The sequence below is a fragment of the Mytilus trossulus genome, chromosome 2, assembly GCF_036588685.1.
Source record: "Mytilus trossulus isolate FHL-02 chromosome 2, PNRI_Mtr1.1.1.hap1, whole genome shotgun sequence".
NCBI classification, from domain to species: domain Eukaryota; kingdom Metazoa; phylum Mollusca; class Bivalvia; order Mytilida; family Mytilidae; genus Mytilus; species Mytilus trossulus.
In genome coordinates this window covers 26,897,900-26,911,699 of record NC_086374.1, presented here as the reverse complement: position 1 = coordinate 26,911,699, position 13,800 = coordinate 26,897,900, and the positions used below count along the sequence as shown (strand labels likewise).

At 32.5% G+C, this 13,800-nt stretch overlaps 1 protein-coding gene across 4 annotated transcripts in view; it reads left to right on the top strand.

Moving 5' to 3' along the window:
- The window catches only part of LOC134706871 (5'-AMP-activated protein kinase subunit gamma-1-like), a 170,114-nt gene that overhangs the window by 25,346 nt on the left and 130,968 nt on the right, over positions 1-13,800 (top strand). The window lies entirely within an intron of this gene.

The window sequence follows — 13,800 nt, the reverse complement described above, 5'->3', positions numbered from 1 at the left end:
CTGTCTATGGTTCTTGGCTAAATTATAATTATCTTATTGATAAAAGTTATTAAGTTCTTCTATTGTTGTTCAATCACTGTGTTGCATATTTTTTATGATGATTCAATTCACCAATCTACAATTTTCTCTCAGCATTTTCTACATAAGAAAATACCTGCACCAAGCCAGGAATATGACGGTTGTTAATCATTTGTTTGATGTGTTTGAACTTTGTCATTTGATAAGAGACTTTCTGTTTTGAACTTTAGTTTAGTATTTGTTATATTGTTATTTGAAGCAAAGCTAAAAAGATCATTTGTTATTCTGTATATAGATATAGGAAGATGTGGTGTGAGTGCCAATGAGACAACTCTCCATCCAAATAACAATTTAAAAAGTAAACCATTATAGGTTAAAGTACGGCCTTCAACACGGAGCCTTGGCTCACACCGAACAACAAGCTATAAAGGGCCCCAAAATTACTAGTGTAAAACCATTCAAAAGGGAAAACCAACGGTCTAATCTATATAAACAAAACGAGCAACGAGAAACACGTATATATTACATAAACAAACGACAACTACTGTACATCAGATTCCTGACTTAGGACAGGTGCAAACATTTGCAGCGGGATTAAACGTTTTAATGGATCCAAACCTTCTCCCTTTTATTGAAACAATAGCATAACATCACAACATAGAAAAACATACGATAAAATATCAATTGGCAGACTTAACTCAATCAAAAAACGTATGATTACACAATGAACGAATAAATTTGATCTGCGATATCTGGATACAAATGCACAGTTAATTAAATATTAGAGACAAACATTCATGACCAAAAAGCTAACAAACAAATTCAAACACAGGACATCACTGAGTTTGTTTTTGGTCATTGCACAAGATCATGTTTTCCTACATTGTTAATACATATAATAATTGCTTTAATAAACCTTCTAAAGAAGGCAGAGACCAATATCAAATGTAGGAGGGTATGATTTCCAATTAGAGGATTAGTAACTTTGATGTAGGTATAATTTATAATTGACCGCCACACAGCGGGGTTTAGGGGTAATCTTTTTTGTCTTGTGTGTGTTTTCACCTGTATAATTTCTGCAAGGTTTTTCTGGATTTTACATCAAATATTTGAACAAAAAAATTCTCATATAACATTAAACATCAGTGCCAATCAAGTATTTTTGAATTGAGTTATGTTCCTTGGAAATAATGAATTATGTTGTATTGTAAGACCTCTGAAACCTATATTTTTCATCAGATTTTATGAAATATATATCAATGTCTCTGACAAGTTTTGAAACAGCACTTCTTACTATTACTTTTGTAGGAGTAATGTCCCTTTGAAATTTGTCACCCAAAGCCATGTCCTACTGTGTGAGGGCTGTATAGCCAGTCAAGGTCGTTAAAAACTTCCATCATCATTCAAGAGTAACTTTGACGATCACCTGTCCAAATTTTATGACTAATAAAGTTTAATTCATAAAAAATATGGAAAAAGCATGTTTTTTTTGCATGTATATTTATTTTTGTTATGAACCATTATGAGAAAGTAGAAGTACTGTCCAAAAAAAAGATGTCACTGTGATATTTTTAAAGATGATATGGGAGGAATTGAATTCTTAACTGTTTGATGAATACCTTTTATGTAACTATTTTGACAGAAAAGTTTTTGAGGCTCATATTGTTGTAATATGTTGAATAATGAAGGGTTTGAATTTAATGTGTTTTGCCTTAGTGAAGAAGCTACTGAGGGATTGTAAACTGTAAGGAAAATTGAATATATGAGTTGGAAACATCTCTGTGGAGGTCATTAGCTTTCATTATCATTTTCTCTTAACTAAATGTTAAAAATGAGGAGAAGTTACTTTTTTATGTATTCCCAGGCTTTATTTAGTTCTGATTAAATTCTAAAAACTGAAAAATTGTATCTCAGTGAATTATTGTCTTGAAGAAATAGGATATTACTTTGTGTAAGATTAGTTTTAACAATGATATTGGATGGAATTATTTTGTTACATGGAAATTAGTCTGTCATATATGGATTCTGCGATCATGATTTAAAATGATGATTCATTGAACCTCATGCACTCTCTCAGAATTGATCTGTGAAATATATATTGTGCATGTGAATAGGCCATGAGAGACTAAAATAAAAGGAATTTTAAAGTATATTCGCTTTGTTCAGATTTTGGGAATAATTAAAAAGAAATATAATGTTTTTTTGTAAGTGCAGGCCAGAGAATGGAGTGCTTTTTCTGAACAGCAAAGTTGTTTTTTCAAATGATGAGGGTATAAAAGTGCTAAAAAAGGTTAATCTTACCACATTTAAATTTTCCTGTTCAAATTCAGGAACAATGCATGTCTTTGAAGTTAAATATCTATGTTTTTGTTGTCTTTCTTATGTTGAAAATATTTGCTCCTTGATGTTGATCAAGCATCTATTATCGTTCACTGCTGCCTCTTTGATGTAGATTCATAGCTACTTGTTTCCCCCCCAAAAATGTACCTCTATTTCTTCATATGAAAGTACATGCTTGTGTGCATACCCTACGTCTCTTCTTTCAGAGTCCAAATCTTGAAGATAGAAATACACACGCAATTACTGTTTTATCTATTGGACTCCTCATACAATTAGTCTGATTTGACATACATTTGTTTTATCTATTGGACTCCTCATACAATTAGTCTGATTTGACATACATTTGTTTTACCTATTGGACTCCTCATACAATTAGTCTGATTTGACATACATTTATTATCTCAGGCTCTTCAAAGTATGTAAAAACATTAAAAATTGTTGTGGAGCTTGACCTGATTTAGCTTGTATTTCCTGATGAACTGCAGTACTGTGGATTCATTATTATTTGTTGGATACCAATTTTCGTGGGTTTCGTTGGTACAGGTGAACCCCAAATTCAAATTTCAAATGTTCAACTAATAACATATTTTCAATAGGCTTTGTATACAGAGATTGTCAAAACCATGAAATCAAATATCCACAAATATGCTAGTTTTCAGCAATCCACGAAATTTGATATCCACAAAAATAAGTGAATCAACAGTATTATTTACTGTGAAATTATAAATTCTAGAGATAGGTTTATTTTCAGGAAAAATGTCCACTCATGACATTTTAACTTTATTTTTAAGAGATTAAACCCAAGGACAAAAAAAGATTAAAATGTACCGGTAATCTCTAGAACAGATTTGACCATAAAGATAAAAAAGTTAAATACTTTAAAAATGTTCATTGTTAAAGCCATGCTGTACCAACATCCACATCATGTAGGTTCTGGTGAATTTTAATTGTCTCATTGGCAAACACACCAAATCGCTTGTGTAAAGAGAGTGCCACAACCCCTTTACAGGCTCTGTATATATGTGACATGTTGCAATGCTAAAGGAGTAAGTTCGGTAAGGGCCATATTTGGCCCCAATTATCAAGTTTATAGTAACAAGACAATACATGTTTTAAATTGCTGTAAAGACATGAGAGAAAGATGAACAGAACTGTTTTTGTCAAAGTTTTATTCTAACACGTTGATTTTTACATCCCAAAAAGGTCAATATTAGGGATTTTGGTAATATTTGACAAAATCAGCTGGATTTCAACCATATAAAGGACCAGGAAACATAGAGTGCAGGCGTCGACAAGCTTAATATTCAAATGAGACATGAGAAATGTCTTCACAAACATTATTTTAAAAGATCTTTCTTGTCGACGCATGCGCTCTATGTTTCCTGTCCAATAATATATTGGAATTTGTCCATTTTCATTGATTTTTTGTTAAAAATCAATATAAGTACAACTTGTGACGTCATAATGAAACGCAGAAACTTAAAATTTTCAACAAAATGGCCTATATCCCATCTAGTCAATGTAGTAGCTATAATTTATCGTGGTATTGGTCAATAAATTCCGAATTTGAAATTAACGTTAAAAAAGGGGGCCATTTTAGGACCTTATCGAACATACTCCTTGCTGTCCATATCTTATATACCCTCATTTCCCAGTGGTAGTCAAAATTCATGCCCTTTTATCAAGGTTGTCACCTATAACAGGACCTTTCTAAATGTATTTATTTTGTCTCATTTCAAACATACATGGAATATTTGCTACATAATATAAATCTAATAATAATTAAGTAATCTATTTATTAATAAAAGTATTAAAAAGTTTGAGTCAGCAACCTAGTAATCAAATCAAAACAAAAACAACTTAAGGATAATCTAAAATAATCTGGAGTCAAGGATAAAAACATTTTAATAGGTCTAAATATAAAATGCCAACTGTATCTGTCACTTTTTTTTTTTAGAGAAGCAGATACAAATCTCAGACAGAAAAATTAATTATAAGATTAATTGGAGGAAAATGTTATTGTTCTTCGTAAGCCATCATGATCCCACACTTGATTTTACACGAATTTATAACCAGAATATTTGAAGATAAAATTATATTCTCTCAGGACTTCAGATTTATTGAAGCTTCTAACTAGAACATAAAAGGAATCCTACGTTTTTATATTGTTCCCTATAATGTGTTTTATTATTGTATAAAAATAAATTTGATCCAGTATTATTGACAAGGGAAATCTGTTATTTGTAGATAACTTAATTACCAAAGAAACAGAACATCTCTGGTATGGCAATATCAACACAATTACTTGACACATTTTAGGAAATCCAAATTATTGTCTTAAGAAATTTTATTTATGATTTTGAGAATGATTCAGAAACATGTTTTCTTTCCTTTGTTTAAAAATGTCAAACCATAAACCTACATAATGCATGAAGATGTTTTGTTAAACTGAAATGAAAAGTGAGAGAAAAAAAATACCACATCCCTTGACAGTTTTGATAACTCTTACACAAGAATTGTAGGTTCTTGCAAGATTTTTTATGAAATTTTCAGCAATTTCTTGGACATGTTAAAAGATAAGAGCATTTTTTCCAAAGAGTTATGCCCTTTGCAGAGTAATTATATGGAAAATGCATTGTAAGTGCTCAAACTTGTACAATTCTTGCAGATCCAGCCGTTTTGAAAAGGGAGGGTTCCCAACCCAGGACAAGAAAAAGGTGTGGGTGGGAGTTCCAATTATATGTCCCCATTCAAATAAGTTGATCGTACCAAACCCTGATCATCCTGCAATCAAATAGCTCATCCCTCAATGAAATCATAATCATCCAACCAAACCCTGATCATCCTACAGTCAAACCCTGATCATCCTGCAGTCAAACCCTGATCATCCTGCAGTCAACCCCTGATCATCCTGCAGTCAAACCCTGATCATCCTACAGTTAACCCCTGATCATCCTGCAGTCAAACCCTGATAATCCTACAGTCAAACCCTGATCATCCTGCAGTCAAACCCTGATCATCCTACAGTCAAACCCTGATCATCCTGCAGTCAAACCCTGATCAACCTACAGTTAACCCCTGATCATACTGCAGTCATCCTCTGAGCATTATGCAGTCAAACCCTGATCATCCTACAGTTAACCCCTGATCATACTGCAGTCATCCTCTGAGCATTATGCAGTGAACACGTGGTCATCCTGCAGTCAACCTCTGATCATACTGCAGTCATCCTCTGAGCATTATGCAGTCAACACTTGGTCATCCTGCAGTCAACCTCTGATCATACTGCAGTCAACCTCTGAGCATTATGCAGTCGACCCCTGATCATCCTGCAGTCAACCTCTGATTATCCTGCAGTCAAACCTGATCATCCTGCAATCAACCTCTGATCATCCTGCAGTCAACCCCTGAACATCCTGCAGTCAACCCCTGATCATCCTGCAGCCAACCTCTGATCATCCTGCAGTCAACCTCTGATCATCCTGCAGTCAACCCCTGATCATCCTGCAGTCAACCTATGATCATCCTGCAGTCAACCCCTGATCATCCTGCAGTCAACCTCTGATCATCCTGCAGTCAACCCCTGATCATCCTGCAGTCAACCTCTGATCATCCTACAGTCAACCCCTGATCATCATGCAGTCAACCTCTGATCATCCTGCAGTCAACCCCTAATCATCCTGCAGTCAACCTCTGATCACCCTGATGTCAACCCCTAATCATCCTGCAGTCAAACTCTGATCACCCTGATGTCAACCCCTAATCATCCTGCAGTCATCTTTAATTATCCTGCAGTCAACCCCTAATCATCCTGCAGTCATCTTTAATCATCCTGCAGTCAACCCCTGATCATCCTGCAGTCATCTTTAATCATCCTGCAGTCGACCCCTAATCATCCTGCAGTCATCTTTAATCATCCTGCAGTCAACCCCTAATCATCCTGCAGTCAACCCCTAATTATCCTGCAGTCAACCTATGATCATCCTGCTGTCAACCCCTGATCATCCTGCAATAAAATCTTGATCATCCTGCCAATAAACCCTGATCATCCTACAGTGACGTCATCTCCTGATCATTCTGCAGTCAAACCCTGATCATCCTGCAATCACATAGCTCATCCTGCATTGAAACCATAAGTATCCTACAATTGAACTTTGATCATCCTGAAGTAAAAATGTTCATCTCGTTATCAATCCCCTACAATCCTGCATTCAAACTGATCATCCTGCAATCAATTAAGATGTAGGAATGCTTACACAATTAATCTGTGCAGTTCCAATTACTGTCAAATCACCACATGTATATTCAAAACATGAATGCTGTATGCATACAATTATTACTTGTGATTTTGGTAATTCGAAATCAAAGTACATACCCAGTATTCATGATATTAATCTTTTTTATATTAAAGAAAACTCTCTCTCGACAAGTAAATTTTTTGTGACACAAAATTATTGATTCCAATCTATGAGAGAAAAATGACATAAAGCCATGGCTTGCATGTTTGAGTTATATTAAGTTGTGATGTAAGTGACAAGATTATATGTAGAGACATATTGTGTTGACAGAAGGGTAATTGAAGGTTGAACTGATAGATTATAGTACAACTATAAATGGCCAGTGTAGAATTTACCATAATCAGGTTGTTTCAATAGCAGATAATTGACTTTTGTCTTAGTGCAACCAAAAATGTTTGTGTATGTACAACTTCTAAAACACTTCTAACATAGTACACCAGATAAACACTTGTAACATAGTACAACAGATAAACACTTGTAACATAGCACAATACATAAACACTTGTATCCTAGTGCAACATATAAACACTTGTATCCTAGTACAACACATAAACACTTGTAACATACCGTATAGAGGGTTATTTTCGCGGGTGTAAAATTTCACAATTTTCATTGAATAAGGTATACGAAATATTTTGGCGGTTATTATTTTAGCGGATTCAACATTTTTAACATTACCTTTGCATGTACACTTTTAAATTGGCGGAATTTATTTTGGCGATTTTGTTCTATCTGCGAAAATAAGCGAAAATTTACAACCCGCGAAAATAACCCGCTATACGGTAGTACACCAGATAAACACTTGTAACATAGTAAAACACATAAACACTTGTATTCTAGTACAACACATAAACACTTGTATTCTAGTACAACACATAAACACTTATATTCTAGTACAACACATAAACACTTGTATCATAGTACAACAGATAAACACATTAGTATCATAGTACAACTTATAAAACAATTGTATCCTAATAAAACTTATAAAACAATTGTATCATAATACAACAGATTGTATAAACACTTGTAACATAGTACAACACATAAACACTTATAACATAGTACAACATATAAACACTTGTATCCTAGTACAACAGATAAAACACTTGTGATATGGTACAATATATAAAACACTTCTTACATAATACAACAGTTAAAACATTTGTATCATAGAAAAACAGTTAGAACAATAAACAGGCTGTTTTTTGAACTTGGAATTATTTTAATTATGGAATTTGCATAATTTCTTGTGTTTGAAATTTTTGATAAATTCCATGTTTATTCTATATTATATTGTTTTGAGCAGTGCATGGCACTTTCTACACAATGTATTTTGTATAGATAGTGTTGTGCGGGGCACGGTACATTCTATTGAAATGTGTTTTCTTCTTTGTAATAGAAAGTAACAATACAGAAAAAACATGAAATTCATTTAAAATTTCAAGCAGATGAAATCATGCAAATTCCATAATTAAAAATAATTCTAAGTTCAAATAGTAGCCTGTTAATAGCTTTATAGCACAACACACAACATATAAAACCCAAGATCAAGTACAACAGACAAAACTCTAGTATCATAGTAACACTAATAAAACACTTTATTTATGAGAGGGGGTAGGAGGGGTCCTGATCCTGAAATCCCGAAATCCCGGGCTTAAAAATAAGAAATCCTGAGGTCCAGAAATTCGAAAACAAGAATTGAAAGAGTAAATCCCGAAATTCCGAGCTAAAAAACACCCGATCCTGGAGTCCTGATAAAGGTCATATCCCCCCTCATTTATAGTACAGCAGAAAAAAAATCTAGCTTTTATAAGCAAAGATCCAGAAAGTTCCTTCAAACAGAAAGTAGAACAGAGTGTTTTCGGATCCTTGTAAGTGAAACTTAGACACAAGTTCTGTATTTTAATCTGATCTTGGTCTCTTTTACCCTGTATGCATGTTCCCACAGTTGTAGCTTGAATACTTTGAGTTATTTGATTTCAAGTTCTGTATTTTAATCTGATCTTGGTCTCTTTTACCCTGTATGCCTGTTCCCACAGTTGTAGCTTGAATTTCTTTGAGTTATTTGATTTCAAGTTCAGAATTTTTATACCAAGTGGTTTACATTGATATTATGTGAAATGAAAAAATTAGAAGATGTGGTAAGATGGCCAACACACCTTGTCCACAATCTCCTACCAAAGATAGTTTTCACCTCATATATCATTGCCTTTAAGTTCAAGATGAATGTCTGAGATCATTTCCAGGATAGTAAATGTCACATTACCATTATATAACTTGAAATAGTTTATCTATATGAGTCTGCTGTATTTTATACTTTCTACTTTTTTAAGCAAAATAATATATCTGCTATTTTGTGTATAACATTCATATCAAATTTAGTGAAAAGTGCACAGTACCTTTAACTCTCAGCAAGTCATATTTATTTGATAACATAAACATGTTTGCAATAACTTCCATACTTGATTTTCTCATTGTTATGTAATTTAGAGTTTCTATGGTGGAAGCAAATGACATCTGCAAAGTTATTGATGATGTCTTTATATGAGTGCAAGCACATACAATTTTCCAAACAACAACTACAACCACATACAAAATTATTCTTTTCATCAAAATTTTTATTAGGAATGGATGGTTCCATCTTTTAGTATCAACTAACACCTCATTAAACTGGATTATCAAGACATGTATATGATTTTTAACATTTTGATGTCTGAGTTTTATTTCATACCAGTTATTAATGCTTTTTTTAGGTTTAAAAGTCAGTCTTGGTAAGGATGTGATTTTTTTTAATAATAGATTACCTAAGTTTATGTCAGAACTCTTTGATTTAAGAGCAGTACATATTTTACTATATAAAACCATAATTGGTACTGTTTTTTCTGATAATACAGTATTACTTTGGTCTGTGGTAATTATAACAGTCTAGACAAAATGTTATACCATCAAATAAGTAAATTCACCAGGATTTGGTTGTCATTCTCATCATGTATTCTTAGGAATAATGATATCTTATCCTGCAAAATATACAGTGGAAAATTGAGATGCATGTATATTGGTGCATAATTCAAAAGGTATTCTAGTAATGCAAGAAACAAAAATAGATCTTTGCTAGCTAGTAACAAAAGGTGATTTTTGCAAGCCAGTATAAAGAGGTGATATTCATAAGCCAGAAACTAATTGATTTTTGTACACCAGAAACTAAGTGATTTTTGTACACCAGAAACTAAGTGATTTTTGTACACCAGAAACTAAGTGATTTTTGTACACCAGAAACTAAGTGATTTGTGTACACCAGAAACAAAAGGTTATCTTTGCAAATGAATAACAAGAGGTGATATATGTTAGCCTGAAACTAAAGGTGATCACTGAAAGCCTGAATCAAAAGGTGATTTTTATAAGCCAGAAACAAAAAGTGATTTTTGCAATCCAGAAACAAAAAGTGATTTTTGCAATCCAGAAACAAAAAGTAATTTTTGCAAGCCAGAAGCAAAAGGTGATCTCTGAAAGCCAGAATCAAACAAAAGGCGATCTTTGCAAGCCAGAATCAAAAGAATTATCTTTTCTAGCCAGAAACAAATGATGACTTCAAGAAGGAAACAAAATGTGATCTTAAAAAGTAGGACTTTGCAGAGACCAGAAATAAATGACAGGGGTTCAAAAAAAATTGTTTTAGCAGAAATGAAACCAAGGATGATTTTTGTAAAAAGGAAATAAAGGGGATATTTACAAACAATCAACAAATAGTAACTATTGCAAAAGGAAGATGATTTTTGCAAGCAGAAAAAAGAAATGGTTGTCTTGGCTAGCAGGAAAAATAAGATGATCAGAAAAAAAAGGTCATCTATCTTGGCTAGCAGGAATAAAATGAAGTTTATCCAACTGTTAACAAGAGGATACATTATTTCAAGCTTGAGCAAAAAGCTCTACATGCATTTCTATATCCGCTGCCAATCTTACCCCTTTATATTTGTGGTCACCAACTACAAAATGGAACATGGCTTCATCTTCTATAATCTTCTCATAAAAACTCATCATATCAAGTTGGATGATGGAATGTCCATTTTCATGGTTCTATCTATAACAAGTGTCAACACAATCTCAAGCTAAAATTCCTTCTCTTGATACATAACTCTCAAGGACCAAATTAAGTCTATTATAAGTGTTTATTTTAGAGTTTAGTAATATGTCTTTCAGTTACTGTTAAAAAGTTGTATACTATTTTAACTTGTTGTCTTGTACTCTTTCATTCCTTATGTTATGGAAGATAATGTATACAATTAAAAAAAAAGAGGCAGACAATACCAACATTTAGTATAATAAAACAATTAATTAGTTTCTCCTCCAACATGGTGACCAAGGGGAAGAACTCCAACTCGTATTCTGTCATTGGAACACAATTAAATCTCTATGATATACAAAACGAATAGGATTCATAACAAAAATCCATCCCCATATATATAGTGCATATTATCATGCTAAATTTAGTTTGATGGAATTTTTTCATTTTAACACCAACAAAAATAGAGCTAATGATTTATGAAAATAGAAATGGAATATTTTTTTAATTTTATTTGACAATAAGCTGATGTATAACTGTAGACAATGATTGGGATTGATTTTTAGAAGATTTCTGGTCTCAATAACTTTTTCATGCTACTCTTGAGAATTCAGCTATGAATGACTCAGTTATCTTTGTTCTGCTACTTAAAAACAGAAGCATTTTGATTAAGGAAATCTCTGATTCATTCATTTTTTGCTGTTACATGTATATAATTTTAGTCCATTATTCTGTAGACTGTACATTTATATATTTGATCATTTTTGGTAGAAATAAAAATAATTGATGAATTATTAGAAAACTTAGTAATTGCCCCTTTTTTGGATTTTTTTTTCAGAATTGAGAGGGGTTATAGGAATACTGCATTTTGGTGCTGAAGTTAACATGTTTTGTTATGTATTTTTGTTCATTGCAGTTCATGGTAGTTATCACTGCATATTTAGTAAAAAGCAAATATAAAATTACTATAAAAATTTCTCTAAAATGCAATTAGGTAAATTTAGCACAGACGACAAAGCTTTATTAATTAGAGTCTGGTACATGCAATATATGTGCTTGTAATGATTTAACTTTCTATGGTTTTAAATTATTAAAATGTTATAAGGCTAAATTCTACTTTTCATCCAACACTACGTTTACTGATGATCATCATAAGGGTTGAGTGTAAGGATATTAATTAGTAAAGGTTAGGTTTTTAGGGCTTTGGCTAAGTATTATGTATGGGTAATATTAGTTTTAGGATTAAGGATTTATTAATTATAGCCATTTATAGATTGAATCACAAAATGTGTAGGAAGACCATTTGAAGAGTCCGGTCAACATCTCTCATCGGGGAAAACACCAGAAAAAAGGGGAGAAGATGTTAGGTCTGCAATTCAAAATCTATATCCTTTGAAACTCTTTAACAGTTTTTATAAAGCAAATTTGACCTCAATGATTTCTTCATTTAAGATATGCCTAACAATAGACTGATTGTCTGGCTGTTAAATTGTTAAATCAATTATTATATTGTATATTTGTAGAAGATGCCAAAACTTGTATAAATTAGTCATTGAAACATATTTAATAAAATAATTCCATGAATATACTTTTACATATTCATTTAATGTTTTGTGACAAATTTTCTAGAAAAGGATTCCTAAGGGGAAGGTTTAGATGAATTATTCATTGATTTTTCATTGTAATTGTTTCATTGTTTTAGTTCACTAATGCATATTTTGTGTAAAGATTTTGTATGAGGATGATTCAGTGTGAGAATTGCATTTATATCTCTTTATTTTATTTTCAAAAGTAAAATGAACTGATCTAAACAAAATCAATACTATAGTACACTTTTTTGTTTAATGTTGGGTGCAAGTGTTTCATGCTAAAAATGTTCACACCTCATTTTTAATTAGATTTAATATTTACAAACAGAAATAAAGTATTGAGAAATGAGAGATATCAGAAGAAAAAATAAAATTAAAAAGAAGGGAAGTGATTACTTGAATCTAAAAATATGGTTAAAACCCATCAGAATAAGTGGTATAGGAGTCTGTTTCACAATAAAGGCTGTACCTTGACCTATGATGGTTTACTTTGATTAATTGTTACATGGATTGAGAGTTGTCTCATTGGCACTCATACCACATCTTCCTATATCTATATATGACTGAGATTGATTTTAATTCATGAACAATTTAGTATACTTATGACCAATCTTAGTCTTAAGTTTTTTTTGTGAAACCAACTCAAGAATACTACAGATATTATCTTTTGTTCTGGGAGAATAAGCACACATACTGCTTCTCATTTACACTCAGTGGTAGAAACTCACAGAAGTCAAAAATTGGGCTTGTATCATTTTAAGGGAACATATATAAAAAGCTATGCTGAATTAATAGCTTGATTAACCAACATAACATATTAACCCCACCACATTCTATATTTATGTTCCTGTCCCAAGTCAGGAGCCTGTAATTCAGTGGTTGTCATTTGGTTATGTTTACATATTTGTTTAACGTTTATTTTTGTACATATATTTGGCCGTTTGTTTTCATGTTTGTATTGTTTTACAATGTCATTTCGGGGCCTTTTATAGCTGACTATGCGGTATGGGCTTTGCTCATTGTTGAAGGCTGTACAATGACCTATAGTTGCTTTGTCCTCCCAGAGAATTGTCCCTTATGTTGGTTGTTGTAGACACTTGTCCCCTAGTGTGACAAGGTGTCCAGGGTAGAACTGGTCTTCATAGTTTATGTAAAGAACCTGGGTTAATTTGGTTATTTCGTGGCTGTGCTAGCATTAAGTAAAAAGGTATCCCGAAAACGTTACTTTTTCTTGAATGTTAGATCAGACTGTTCACATTTTGGTGCTGTTAAACAAAAGTGCAATTGTACATGTTAATGTGACTTTTTGCCATCAAGGCGTTTTATTTGCTCTGTTGCTACATAGATTATTAGATAAAAATAGATGCTATCTGTCAGCCTTTTAAGCATTTTTACCCTTTGTTCTTGATGGGTTTTGATAAATATATAAGAGAGGTTTATATCAACAATATAGTCTGAGTATTCATGCTTATATTGGAAACTTTTATTGGAG